Here is a 14,586-nt window from a genome sequence, read left to right on the forward strand (position 1 = left end):
AGTAATCAGTGCTATACATATGCACGGTTACTGTAAAAATGACACTGGTAGTGAAGGAGTTAACTGTATTGGAGAGGGAGGGGTTAAGTGTGTCCTAGGGGCGTGTTTCTAACTGCGATTGGACATGGCTACTGGTGTAAGAACAGAGATCAACGGTCCTACATAGTAGAACCGTGTGATCTCCATTTTTACACAGGGGAGAATGACAGGCGGCTTGTTTACATTAGCCGCCTGCCTTTCTCCCTTCACGGCGAACGATCGCGAGTGACCGGCGGACATCGGGTCCGCCGGTCACACGCACTGACTTGTTAGGGAACGAGCCAGGGCGGGCGCGCGCTCGCCCGCTATTGGCTCACAAGCGAGTGACAGGCTAGTGACGTACCGGTACGTCACTTTGCCTGGCCGGGGCTGACCGCTGCAGTATATGTACTTGCGGCGGTCGGCAAGTGGTCAATTAAAAGGAATGACTTCAGCACAATGGACAGCAGTACAGGCTAACAGGTGCATGGGCAATAGTAGCAAATGGTTTCAGCACCATGGACAGAACTGAAGACTGGGAGAAGAATGATGGACAGTAGTAAAGACTTGCCGAATCATGAGGATTAGTAAAAGACCAGGAGAGCCATGGACAGCAGTGAATGGGTTCAGCACAATGAACAACAGTATAGGCTAGGAAAAACATGTACAGTACTAAAGACAAGCCAAGTCATGAGGACTCGTTTGTGGATTTTAGGCGAGCTTTCGGGAAACAGTGGTCTACTACTTGGCGAGCCTGTTAAGTTTCACGTCTTTCTGGAAAAGCAATATCGTTCTGTCAATAAAATGTATGACCCATTATTAGATAAAACACATCACAATAGTGGATAGTGCTACTAACAGGTAAAATTCAGTTTCTGTATCCATTTACTCCCAATTTAATTTCTGTTCATTTCTTTATTATATTAAAAACATCTGTAAAATGTGACTGTTCTCAGCGCCTGTACCTTAACGGTCAAGTATTATACATTGTAAGATCAAATAATTGCACGCATACATTTTATTCTAGCTGCTTTTCAGCCCTAAAATACCCCAGATGTCACCTAAGCTTTGTCCTGTGCTCATTTGAAACATCACAGTGACTGAAAACACAGCTATCAGGAATAATTAGGAAAAAAAGTAAAAAAAAAAAAAAGAAAAAAAGTTTTGCTTTGCCTAACCCCTGCATAAATTATTCACAATAACCAGGTAAAGAAGGAGAAGAAGGGTTAAAGCCTAGTATACACTATCAGTTTTTTTTTTTCATTCAACTCAGTGGGTTGAACGGAAAAAAAACCTGTCAACTCTGGTCGTAGCTTCTGTATTAACTATCCAATGTTAGTACAGCGATCTCCCCTGCTGAGCTATTGTGTTCTGACAGGCGGGATACCCCCTTCCCGCCAGAACCCTCTTTTCAGAGCCCCGATCGGGAGCTGGTCGGCTGCTGGTTTTCCAGCATGCTCAGCCGGCTTCTGTCAGACCGGCTGCCATGTGTACTAGGCTCTAGAGTTGTCTTATATGGGAGGAAAGATAAAGATTTACAATGGGGTTGATTTACCAAAGGCAAAAGTCTGTGTACTGCAAGTGCATTTGTGCTAGATCTGAGGGGAAGCTCTGAAATGAGGCAAAGTGCTGTTGATTTCTATCATCCAATCATGTGCAAGCAAAAATGCGTTTTTTTTTTTTCTCCTTGCATGTTTCTTTCAGATCTACAGCAACGGCTAATAAGGGGTTAAAAAGAATGCATGTTATTTTAAAATACATTTAACTTGTAAGGTTTCTTGTACTGTCATATGCATTTTTAAAAGGTTACAACTTTCATCTACATAAAATAAGCCATGAATTTATTGGATTTCCTTAATGACACTTGGAGACTATCTGCAAGTGTAATTTTCACACAGCAGTGCCTTCATTTTGATAGCGGGTTTTGCTGTGTAATAGAAAGCAATTACTGACTGTCAATATGACAGCCGGTAATTGCTGGTAACAGTGGCGGAATGGAGCAGGTCATAAGACTTTGTTGAGGTTTTTAGGACGTCTTTTATGTGTAAAGTCCTCAAGTGGTTAAAATGTATCTAAACCCAAACATTTTATTAAATCTTTTTCACAGTGTGTAGCTGGCTACTGCAGCTGAGCTGCCGTTCTGACCATAACATTTCAAAGGTCAGAATAGCAATACAGTAGCCAGCTCTACACTGTGCAGTTTTAAAGCTGTGTGCAATTGAACTGGATTTCCACTACAATGTGTGCAGAGTTGGAGATTTTGCTGCCTGTGCTCAGGCTGTGTACTGTGCATTGATGGGAGAAAGAGCTCTGCCCAGTGCCCTGCCATTGGTAACCCTTGCCTTGTCCTCTCTCCTGCCAGCAGCAACCCATCCTGTCCTCTCTCCTAAAAGCGGTGACCCCTGTCCTCTCTGCTGACAGCAGTGACCCCCCCATCCTCTCTCTCTCTCTCGAGAGAGAGAGAGAGAGCAGTGACCCTTGTTCTGTGCCCTGTTAATGATAACCCCTGTTCTCTGCCCTGTTCACAGTGAACCATGTTCCCTCTCCTGCCAGCTGCCTTGCCAGCAATGACCTCTGTCCTCTGCCCTGCTGACCCCTGTTCTTGGCTCAGTTGATCCTTATTTTCAGCTCTGCTGATCCCTGTACACTGCCCTGCTGACCCCTATCCTTGGCTCTGCTGATCCTTGTCCTCCACCCTACTGACCAAGTACACTGCCTTACCGATTCCTGTACTCTACCCCTGCGGACTTCCCATTCTCCGCTCCAGCTTACCCATCCTTTGCCCTGTGGACACCCTGTACACTGTCCCACAAACTGCTGACCCTATCCTCTGCTCTGCTCTGCTAACCCCCTGTACACTGCCGTGCTGACCTCCCATTCCTCTGGACCCCCCTCCCCATTTGTTACTGTACCCCCACAGCAGACAGGACCTCAGTACAGGAAATAAGGTAAGATCTCTCTTAACACAGAAGTCTGTCTCCCTGTTGCAGATATACCCTCACTTCTGTCTGTCCCCAGAAGAGGGGGGGGGGTCTGTCTGTCTAATGTCACCCCAGAGAACAGTAAAACCTGAAAGGGGTTACCATGCTCAAAAACTAAAGTAGAATATTTTTGGTTAGATATACTCTTTGACCTCCCTGTATTAACATTCTGGAATCCCATTCAACCTTGTCCTTTACTCAACACTTCTTTTATTGTTGGTAGGCTTCCCTATAATTCTGTCTATTCTTCATCAATGGTTGACTCTAGGGTTTTACTGAAACCAGTTTAGAAATTCAAAAAGCATTCTCAGTAAAACGTATACACCGATTGACCATAGACCTGTCCTCATGTCCTGCAATACATACACCCACTCTTCCATGGGCACCCCATTGGTTGGGCACTGGTACTAAAAAGATTAGTACATTCAAAAACAAAAACTGTACAATTTGATTGGAGTGCAACAGTTTGATATTCTTAATCATAATAGGGTTAAAGGGTCCATCCACCCAAAAATATTTGTGGTTCTAGATGGGAGGATAGTGTGCTAAATCAAGCAACTAGCTTCTTAGGTAATTTTGATATTTCAACAACGAGATCACCTTGCGAGAATTCACAACTTTGTTTTTTAACTGAAGGTCCAATGTAAACACTTTTTCATGAGACAACTTTCTAATGGTCACGCATGCTTCAATTTTTTTTTATCCGATCAAGGTGGGATTAGATCACAATGATCAAATTCATATACAATCAAATAGCCATTACTTTACTTCCGATCAATCCAGAATAGATTTTTTAAATTTTGGATTTGATCAATCTGAGCCAGGGTGCAAAATTATTTTTTTCCCATCGAGTCGACTTTGATCATGTATACAATCATATTATAATTGAATATATTATGAGGCAACATGGTGGAAATAGAGATGTGATAAATAACTTACAATCATAAGTTAAGATCGTATCTTAACCATTAATTGAAATCCACTCCCCCTCAATTGTGAAAAATCAATTAAATGGGTTGGAGACTATTGATTGTTTCTATAGGAAAATAAATCACTTATTTTTCAGCGTGTGTATGGCCACCAAAAGAATTCCTCTCATGGTGGCCACACACGCTTTGATTTTTAAAAATCAGATCAATGTCCAATTTGATAAAAACAGTTGAATTCACAAACAATTGAATAGCCATAACTTCCTTACCAGTCATTGACTCCATTAAGATCAGATTGGATCAAATTGAGCTGAACCTATGCTCTTCTGGTGCAGGACCTGTACCACTCGTAAAATGAAAAGTGCTATGAATGGAAATGGCAGATTTTTCATTCATCAGCCCGTCCTCCATTCATAGAGCACTTTTCATTGCTGGAAGCTATAGTACAGCTTCTATGAATGGAGCAGGGCGTGCTTTTTCCTGAATGTGATTAACCCCCCTAAAATAAATGTATTTAGGAAAATGGTGTTTACTTTACCCACTTCAGCTCCAGGCCTTTTTTGTAAAAAAACAGTATTTTTGCTCAAAAAATAGTTAGAACCTCCAAACACACACACACACACACACGTATATATATTTTTTTTTTTACAGCAGAGGCTCTAGAGAATAAATTGGTGGATGTTGCAATTTTTTATGCCACACGGCATTTGCGCAACGGTTTTTCAAATGCAATTTTTTTGGAAAAAAAAAACTTTTTTAAATTTTATTGCAAAAAAACATACATAACCCACTTTTTTGGTAAAATATAAAAAGATGACATTACGGTGAGTAAATAGATACCAAACGTGTCATGCTTTGAAATTGCGCACGCCTGTACAACAGCAACAAGACGTAAATTTTGCTATCCATAGGCGGCATTTTAAAAAGCCTTTACAGGTTACTACTTTAGAGGAGGAGGTCTAGTGCTAGAATCACTGCCCATGATCTGAATTCACGGCGATACGCATGGGACGGTCGCTGTTTGTGTGCGTGACCGACGCGTGTGTTTGCCTTTGTGCGGGGGGCACTTTTCTTTTTGTTTTCCTTTTTTTTTATAGTTATTGATTTTTTTTTTACACTGTTGCTTTAATTTTTTTTTTTTTTTAATTACTTATTGCTGTCACAAGGAATTTCAACATCCTTGTGACAGTAATAGGCACGTGACAGGTACTCTTTATGTATGGTGAGATCTGGGGTCTGTAAGACCCCAATTCCCTCCTATGGCCTTAAAAGCATTCAAAACATCAAGATCACCGGAAGTGATGTCATGTCAGGCATCATCCCAGTAGAACCACTGAAAGCCTAGTACGGGTACGTCGCTGGTTAAAGGGTAAGGTCACTTTTTCAGGCATAAGCTCACTCTTCATAATAAATACAAGCCTTTTCTAATGTCTTTTTTGCCCCAGCCATCCCAATGTACGTCTCTTTCACTTACCTTGCCCATAACAGCTATGAATTTTCACCTCTTTGTTTGAAATAAAAAAAAAAAAAAATGTTTTCTGAGCCCATCACTTCCTGACATTCCAGGAAACATCAAATCCCATCATGCATGGCCTTGCTGCATCACAGAATAGGGCGTGTTTACCACTCTGGACCACACCTCCGTCATTACTATACCACCTTTTGTTTTACTTCCACTCACTTTCCGACTTCATCCTTTAAGGTGACCATACATTGTACAATCTGATTGTAGAATCTCTTTTAGTTCTACCATCTAGAAAAAAGTTCCACCATTTGAAACCATTAATGTGTTGCCAGCATGCCAACTTTCAATAGAAAAAACACCCCCACAGAAGCACAAGACTTTAAAGGGAACTTGTACACTAAATAAATTTAGGATAAAAACATACATTTATTAATTTATATTAAAAATTCCATTGTTGGGGGATAAATAAAATTTAAATGGCTGAGTTTGCATGCATATTGCATAGAATACATATATGAAACCCTCCCTATTGTCTCCACTTCAACCCAACACGTTTCAGGGTGCAAACAATCTTTTCTTCGGGTATGATGGAGGAGATTCAAAATGTCTTAGGCTTCATATAAAGTAAACAAGTTAGCCTACAGTATTAAAAGAACTAGATCCGCTTCTGCCAGATGGAAGGCCTCATTATATGCTCCCTCTCAGGAGGTCCCAGCAGGCCCCACAGAGGCATTCCTCTGAAATGCCACCTCAGGCTGTCCCTGTGATCCGCCACGACGGTCCCCCTTCACTCAGTGATCCGCCACGACTGTCCCCCTTCACTCAGTGATCCGCCACGACTGTCCTCCTTCACACAGTGATCCGCCACGACTGTCCCCCTTCACACAGTGATCCGCCACGACTGTCCCCCTTCACACAGTGATCTGCCACGACTGTCCCCCTTCACACAGTGATCCGCCACGACTGTCCCTTCACTCAGTGATCCGCCACGACTGTCTCCCTTCACTCAGTGATCCGCCACAACTGTCCCCCCTTCACTCAGTGATCCGCCACAACTGTCCCCCCTTCACTCAGTGATCCGCCACGACTGTCCCCCCTTCACTCAGTGATCCGCCACGACTGTCCCCCCTTCACTCAGTGATCCGCCACGACTGTCCCCCCTTCACTCAGTGATCGGCCACGACTGTCCCCCTTTTCTCAGTGATCCGCCACGACTGTTTCCCTTCACTTAGTGATCCGCCACGACGGTCCCCTTTCACTCAGTGATCCGCCACGACTGTCCCCCTTTACTCCGTGATCCGCCACGACGGGCCCCTTTCACTCAGTGATCCGCCACGACGGGCCCCTTTCACTCAGTGATCCGCCTCGACGGTCCCCGTTCACTCAGTGATCCGCCTCGACGGTCCCCGTTCACTCAGTGATCCGCCTCGACGGTCCCCGTTCACTCAGTGATCCGCCTCGACGGTCCCCATTCACTCAGTGATCCACCGCGACTGTCACTGCATCTATAACAGGCACAGGGGTTCAATTGTGCTTTTCTCCGGCTTAAAAACCTATAAAGCATTAACATTTAATTTCAGCAATCATTATGAATCATCAAAATAACACTTGGGGATCCCACCATGAAGTTCATTGTTCACTCACTACCTGTTACAGAGTGACAGCTCCTATAATAGGCACAGTGGTTCAATTGTGTTATTTTGCTTCCACGCCATTGAGGCTTTCAATGGAGGCAAGAGTGGTCATTTTAACACACACTACTCAGTTATAGTGCATTATGGTCCCCACCTGGAAACCTACCCTGAGAAATGACACGTAGCTATCAATGGAACACATGTAGATAAGATATTGTTGCAAAGAGGAGGCAGGAGATCACCGGTACCGATATGCAACAAAAGGACAAAAATGACAATTCTTTATGATACATGGTGCTTCTACAAAATAAAGGACATTCGAGTAAGCTGGCCATAGACAGATCAAAGTTTTTCCAGTTCACCAGGAACTGGCCGAATTTCTATACATCTATGGCCATTCCCAGGACTGTCAAACAGGACTCTTTAGCCCCGTAAACACGTAGCGATTGTCGGCCGTAAATATTCGGCCGCCGACCGATCGGCCGATTGTCGGCTTGTTAGTATGATGCTTCCGACAACCAACAGCAAATTTTCGGCCGAACAGAATCTGGCATGCAGACTTTAAAATTTTTGTTGGCTGTCACCAGAACGGCCGATTGTTTGCCAGTCAGTACAGAATTCGGCCGACTAACAGCAGATTAGCAAGACTGGGCATGCTCAGAAAAGAAAAAACACACGGAAAGTTAACCATCACATGACATCACTTCTGCAGTCGGCTGTTGTTGGCCGACAAAATTCGTGTGCAGTCTTTAGCACTTTTCAGCCAACAGGACAGCACCGGACAAAAGACGGCCGATCGTTCGGCCGACATTCGGTACGTGTGTACGGGGCTTTAGGAAATTTTTATTGGACTCTTTGGAAATTTTCATTCGATCAGTGGTTGCAGGCAGCGTTGATCAGTGCATTCTGACAGAAGAGGAGTCAGAAAACAATAGCACCGTGGGTAGGATCCCTTGATCCACCTTGCTTGTGTGGATTGAGGAATACAATTTGTTTTTTTCGTCAATTGAAAAAAAATAAAAATAATCTATGGCCAGCCTTAGGGCTTTCTTCTACTTTATTAGCCCTTCCAGTATTCCCATTTTCTTAAGATTGCCCCTAGAGTTGGGAACCCAGAGTCACATATGGGCAGCTTAGGAGGTCTCAACTTTCCATGCCAACCCTTTGGACATCTATTCATTTTTGGTCTATTCATCTGCTAAAATAACAAACTGGGGATGCTAATGAGCATCCAATGCTTGTATCACAAGCCCGTACAAATACGAATGAGGACACTAATGTTCGCATACACTGATAGGAGTGTTTTACGGGCAATAAACCCAAACAATCACAAGCGGACTTCTTCATACATGAGCAAATAAAGGCAAATGTCTTAACCCTCCTCCCAAACATTATCAACTAATTAACTGCCATCTACGGCGATCAAATGATAAAACAATTGAGTTGTAAAAGCAGATTATGCCCTATACCTGAAGGTTAATAGACTGTCTATTTTGCACCCACGCACACCTCTGATGCCCCCACCCAACCTCTTTGGTCCTTAACCCCCCCCCCCCCCCTCCCCATCACACGCACAAGGTACCAGAATAGACAAGTCATTGATCAATCAGAGATGAGTGAGTGTGTGCTCATAGGGGAAGCAAGGGAAGTTTAAGGAAGGAGGAGGAGTCTGGTTTATTCTTCAGCAATCCCAAGACATATAAACCCGCAGAGATCAGAGGATGAAGCAGAATCTTCTAAGCAGCCTACAAAGACAGAGAGAGAGAGGGATACAGAGGAACCTGAAGCATCCTTACCTTCCTGCACATTCCCTTCCTTCCAACAGACAGTAAGTCATTTATTCTTATGCTGGTACTTATATTGATAGCACCAACATATACCGCAGCACTTTGCAAAGTACACAGAACTATTTGCAATGTGGTGCATTTATATATATATATATATATATATATATATATATATATTCATATTCTTAAAGAAAACCTCTCATAGAAGAGATATAGAGGTTGGTCATTGTACCTCTGCTGAAAATGCTAGTTACCCATCTGTCATGTTGAACCACTGGCTTTCAAACTTTGAGTCGCTGACCAAAAACAAGTCTGCTGATTTGAAACGCCAGACAAGTTGGAAGTTCTTATTTGTTCTGGGTCAGTGATTTAAAAGTAATGATATATGAAGAGCAAGGTGTGCCAGGCAACTAGCATTTTCAAGATGGATCGGCGAAGCCTTTTTCTCATGACAGGTTTGCTTTAACACCAGCTTTACAGCCCTTTAACTGGTCACGCTGTCTGCATTCTTGCATGGGTGATGGGTCCTGGCTCAATTGTTACTAAATCAGGTAAATTCTGAAAACAGGACCTGCTGGGAGTAACTAAAGAAAGCCTGAAGACCAATTCACACTTATGTGCTGCAAATTCAGTGCGAATTTAAAGCAGTACACGGTGCAAATTTGCATTGCGATTTCTGCTTGCTATGTGTGATTTTAGTGCGAGTTTGTGAGGGGCATGGTCACATCTGCAGTTTTTTTTCCTATAAAAACTAGACAAAAAAAATAAATGAAAATCGCAGTGATGTGAACACTGGACTGCAATTTCAATCTTAAAGTCTATGGAGCTGAAATTTGCACCGCACTAAACTCGCACAGGACCCTTTTTTGAACTGGATCAAATTCACACTGCATATATATATGTGAACAGCCTTTACTCGAAATAATGCTTTTTTAGGTGACATGCGAGTCTATGCTTTTTGGATTGCATCTGATCCGCATTGAAATCGCATAAATGTGATCCGAGGCTGAGTTTGATTTACTAAACCTGGAGAGTGCAAAATCTTGTGCAGCTGTGCATGGTAGCCAATCAGCTTCTACCTTCAACTTGTTCAATTAAGCTTTGACCACAAAAAAAATAAAAAAAAAAAGCAGATTGGTTTCTATGCACAGCTCCACCGGATTCTGCTCTCTCCAGTTTTAGAAAATAAACTCCAATATGTCCCAGCTCAGATAACCCATGCTTGTTCCAAATCTGTTGTTGAGCATTAACAAAGTAATTAGTGGAGATTCTCTCTTGATAATTTATAGGTGATTAGCAAGGCTCCATCTTCAGTGATTGATCTGCTAATCCTATTGACACATCCATACTTTAGCATTCTGTATGGTACAATGTATGTGTATCCTGAGGCTGTGTAATAATAATCCTCATGTCATCCTTGCATCAGAAACTCATTGTTTTTTTTTTTTTTTTAAATAAATGCGTTTATATCCAAAATGATTAACATAGGGTTTTTTTTTTTTTTAAGTTTTGACAGTCTTTGGGAGTAATGGCGAACCTTGGCATCCCAGATGTTTTGGAACTACATTTCCCATGATGTTCAACTACACTGCAGAGTGCATGAGCATCATGGGAAATGTAGTCCTAAAACATCTGGGGTGCCAAGGTTCTCCATCACTGATCTATGGTAAGAAGGGACTAAAGGAATTAAAAAGTCCTACGAACAAATCGGTCCATAGTACAGTAAAGCTTTCCTAAAACAGAAGGCATTCCCATGTCTCATTCTAGAATATATCCCAAAATAAGTGGCTTGTTCCTCATTTCAGGACAGTGGACAGAGCCATGCAAATCCTTCCATTATGACCCAAAAAGCCAAATGCACATCCAGAACTACTGGTAATGCACGTATAGCCTAATATTATTAAGACATCTATTCAAAATTTCACAATGCCATTTCAGGCTATCTGGCCAGTGCAGTGTATGAAAACCATGGCTTCTATAGAGTAGGGATTGGGATCCAACGAGACAGTACAACTATACAGGTTATGGTGAGAAGAGTGTAACATTTTTTTCGTTTTGGATAGTAAAGAATGGTTAAAACCCATCCGTTTATTTTTTGCTGTCAGTGTCCCATTGGGGAGATTTTACTTTACTTCCTGTACCAGAGATGCAACAGGAAATGATAGGAAATCTTTACAAAATGAATTACCTACTTAGCTGTCACTAGAACAGGTATTCCCATTGAAGGATTTCCCCTCACCCCCTGTTCAGGTGAAAAGTTTTAAAATTTTGGAATTCCCATTACTTTTTCTCCTGAGGACAATGGTCAATCGGTGGTAATTTAAATAGGTGAATCTCCCTATAAGGGACACAGACAACAACAAAAACCCGAAAGTGGTTCTAACCCCTCTCTACTCTATACAAACCTAAACTAAAGAAATGTGGCCTATGCATATATTTTGAAGTTCTTCATGTACAGTATTTCTGCCACCTGCATGTATTTCTTCATGTATTTCTGCACACCTGCCATAAATGCGCAGGTGTGCGCATTTATGCACTAAATTAAAATTCCTGATGGTGGCCTCTTCTGGGAAGAAGAATAGCGACCAACCACAAGAACCCATTTAGGTATCTTGGTTCCTTCCAGAGATTGGCTGGCAAGGGCATGGTCACATATTGGCCACAGACATACAGCTGCTTCCCAGTCCTGCCGTTATTGTCCAGATCATGATGATCAGCAAAGATGTCCGTAGGAAGCTTTGCTCTGTTCTGTACGTAAATATCAGCTAGCACGTGGGGGAGGCTGCATGTTATTGCTTATTTATTTATTGAAGGTACTTATATAGCACCTTCAATTTACGCAGCGCTTTACATATGTATTATACATTCACTTCAGTCCCCACCCTCAAGGAGCTTACAATCTAAGATTCCTAAAGCGCATTCGCACATACATTACTCATGTATTGATCTCCCCAGGTCAATGTCCTAAAATGGACATGTGCTTTATCCATGCAACAGGTTTACTTTAATGTTAGCCCCAGCAGCAGCTTATACTCCCCTTTCCTTTAAATGCCCACACCTTCATTCAACTGAGGAAGTGAAGTGACATACATGGTACTTACCAGTACCGAGGAACATGTGACTTCATCCATCCATGTGAGCACACTGGTAATTGATTATTCACTAATCAGACACTCAGCACTTTGACATAAAGCTTACCTTCTATCTTTTTAAAAAAAAAAAAAACACATTTAATTAATAATTTTGAATAAAAATATTGAGTCTTCTGCATTGCATCACCTATGACTTACCCATGTGCACCAAGGAACACGATACAAGTACATAGTTAATATGACAATTGTTTTGAATCTACCTGTATGGGGTTTCCCTGGAAGAGGTGGTGGAGGATGAGGGCTGTTGGCTATTGGAGAATACTTTGATCACATTATCCGGTTGCTGGAAAATGTCTAAAATCTCTGTACAATGGGTGCTGATCCTATGCTAATAGAAACATGTGTTAAATAACCATGCTTGCTTCATGCCTTCTCATTGGCCAAGTCACAAGCTATACTTCAGATGGCTCAAGGACTGGCTGATATCCTATTACCTTTCCTTCATGAGGCTTTATAGCTCTTTGACCAAGCTTACCCTATCCGATTTCTTGTATTTTAGCAGTGCTTGGTTAGGTTTATTCAGTAGGTAACCTAAATGGCTGTTTTTTTTTTTTTTTTTTTTTACAGCCATTGGCCCATATGCTGGTTTTATGACCTCTGGCCATATGTATTGTTGCTCTTGTAAGCAGGTTTGAGATTACTCTAGCCAGTAAAGTACACACAGATCCATAATTAGTCTTTTGCACACTTTCTTAGTTACACATTGTAGAATTTGTGATATTACCCTATGAAATACATTTTGTTGTGCGTTTTGGTATAAAATTTGACTATTTTTAATTTATTACTAAAAGGCGGTGTCTGAACTATCAATAGAATTATGACGCAGTGCCTCCAGCCGATTACGGCAAATAATTTAATATCTAAGAAAAAAAACCCAATTAATTTTGTTCAGACACTCATAGTATACCACGCAATTTTCCCAAGTTCTTTTTTTTATATCAGTTAATTTCTTTTTAAAAGCATATACCAATCTTAGTGAAGCAGTCTACAGTAGGGAATATATATATAAGAATATTTATTCGCAAGACATATTTTCACCATAAATGATCATACTTGAGTGACACAAAGAGATAACCTTACATAAAATACCAACTTAAAACGATAAATGCAATGTGATATTTAGCTAAACGATGAAAGTAAAATAAAGCAAGATTATGTATTTCCCAGGTGTAGTATGAACCATAAATTAATATTCTATATAATCAGACCACAATAGTCTGCGAATCACATGGCCGAAAGTCATTCCACTGCAGATGAAGTGAGAATAAGCCATGCAAAACGGAAGACGTAAAATCTCAAATAATGCGCTTAATCTGATATTAAAATGTTATAAAAACAAAAATCATCTCTTTAGAGAAAAATCTACATATGGTTTATACGGCTGGGATTGTACTTTCATTACCCTTTAAATAGGAAATGTAAAACATTTAAGGAAGTACATAAACAATATTGAATAATAATCAAGTAACAGCAAGGCATAATTACTATATTTAAAATGGCCGCTAATTTAGAATGGTAGTTACCAGGTTCCTTAAGAAGGCTGCATTTCCAAGATGGTGGCCAATTAGGGAGGAGTTTCGCTTGGCGTCCCTCAAAGGTTCAGATACATGGCAGATTGAAATGGAGTCGTCTGTGTAGATGAGTCTGTGCATGGCTGTTAGTAGTGTGTATGTTGTAAGTGTGATGTATATTGGGCAAGATATGATGTGTGTTGTGTTGTGTTGTGTCTGTTGTCTTCTATTACATCTCTGATTCCTTTTTATTTTGTGTTGAACAAAAGGGCAGTAAAAATTATCATAAGCCAAACCCAGTGGGAGGAACATTATTCCTATTGGTTGGAACATCTTATTCATTAACTGGTGATGTCATAGGGTGACACCTCTTGGTTAACCAGTATATTAAAATTAATTAAAGATTTCTCCATTTAAGACTATTATAAAAAACATAAATGTAATCATGCTCTCATCTATGACGTCCATTTAATCCACCAGGTATCTGAATAAAGATTAATCTGGATACCACCATTCTCATATTTAATATCTCTTATGTAATATATATATATATTGGATTTTACTCTTTAACCCAAGACTTCAATTAGTAGCAGTAAGAATTATATCGAAAAATATACGGTTATATATATATTGATACACAACAGCTTGTATATGTAACTTGTCCTATACATGGTTACTTCTGATCATAATATATTATCCATTTAGGCATTATTATGTTAACAACAGTACATTCATGATATGGGGACTGGATTATAAAATATGGGCGAAATGTCTGACCCTTTGACACTACTATATGATAGAATATAATGTACTTCTCAGTAGGAGGTTGTCATAACATCATAGTTCCATAACACCTTTTGTATATGATGGGGCAAAGATATCAATTTATGATTTTCTGAAATTCATTTTGAGATTTGCAGTTCTCATCAATCTAAGTGACAATGTTTATGTGACTCCGTGTAGATTTCAACAACTTTATCCCCCTGTTTGTGTTTAGGTAAATAAATGACAGATTCTAGTCTTTGTCCGTTTCCGTTTGTTTGTCTCCTCATGATATAGACAATAGCTTATCCTGCTTGTGGATGGGTGAACACAGGTGTTATCCTGAA

The 14,586-nt window shown here is 40.8% G+C and overlaps 1 protein-coding gene across 2 annotated transcripts in view; it reads left to right on the forward strand.

Annotated features, from left to right (window-relative positions):
* The window catches only part of PYY (peptide YY), a 338,368-nt gene that overhangs the window by 306,756 nt on the left and 17,026 nt on the right, over positions 1–14,586 (forward strand). Inside the window, exon 2 of one of the 2 annotated variants that reach the window (XM_082271297.1) lies at positions 8,781–8,855. The gene's annotated coding sequence lies outside the window, so the exon portion shown is untranslated. The remainder of the gene's footprint in view (positions 1–8,780; positions 8,856–14,586) is intronic. The other variant, XM_082271296.1, reaches the window with a different exon arrangement.

Source organism: Pelophylax lessonae, assembly GCF_965119305.1.
Source record: "Pelophylax lessonae genome assembly, chromosome: 11".
Lineage (NCBI taxonomy): Eukaryota > Metazoa > Chordata > Amphibia > Anura > Ranidae > Pelophylax > Pelophylax lessonae.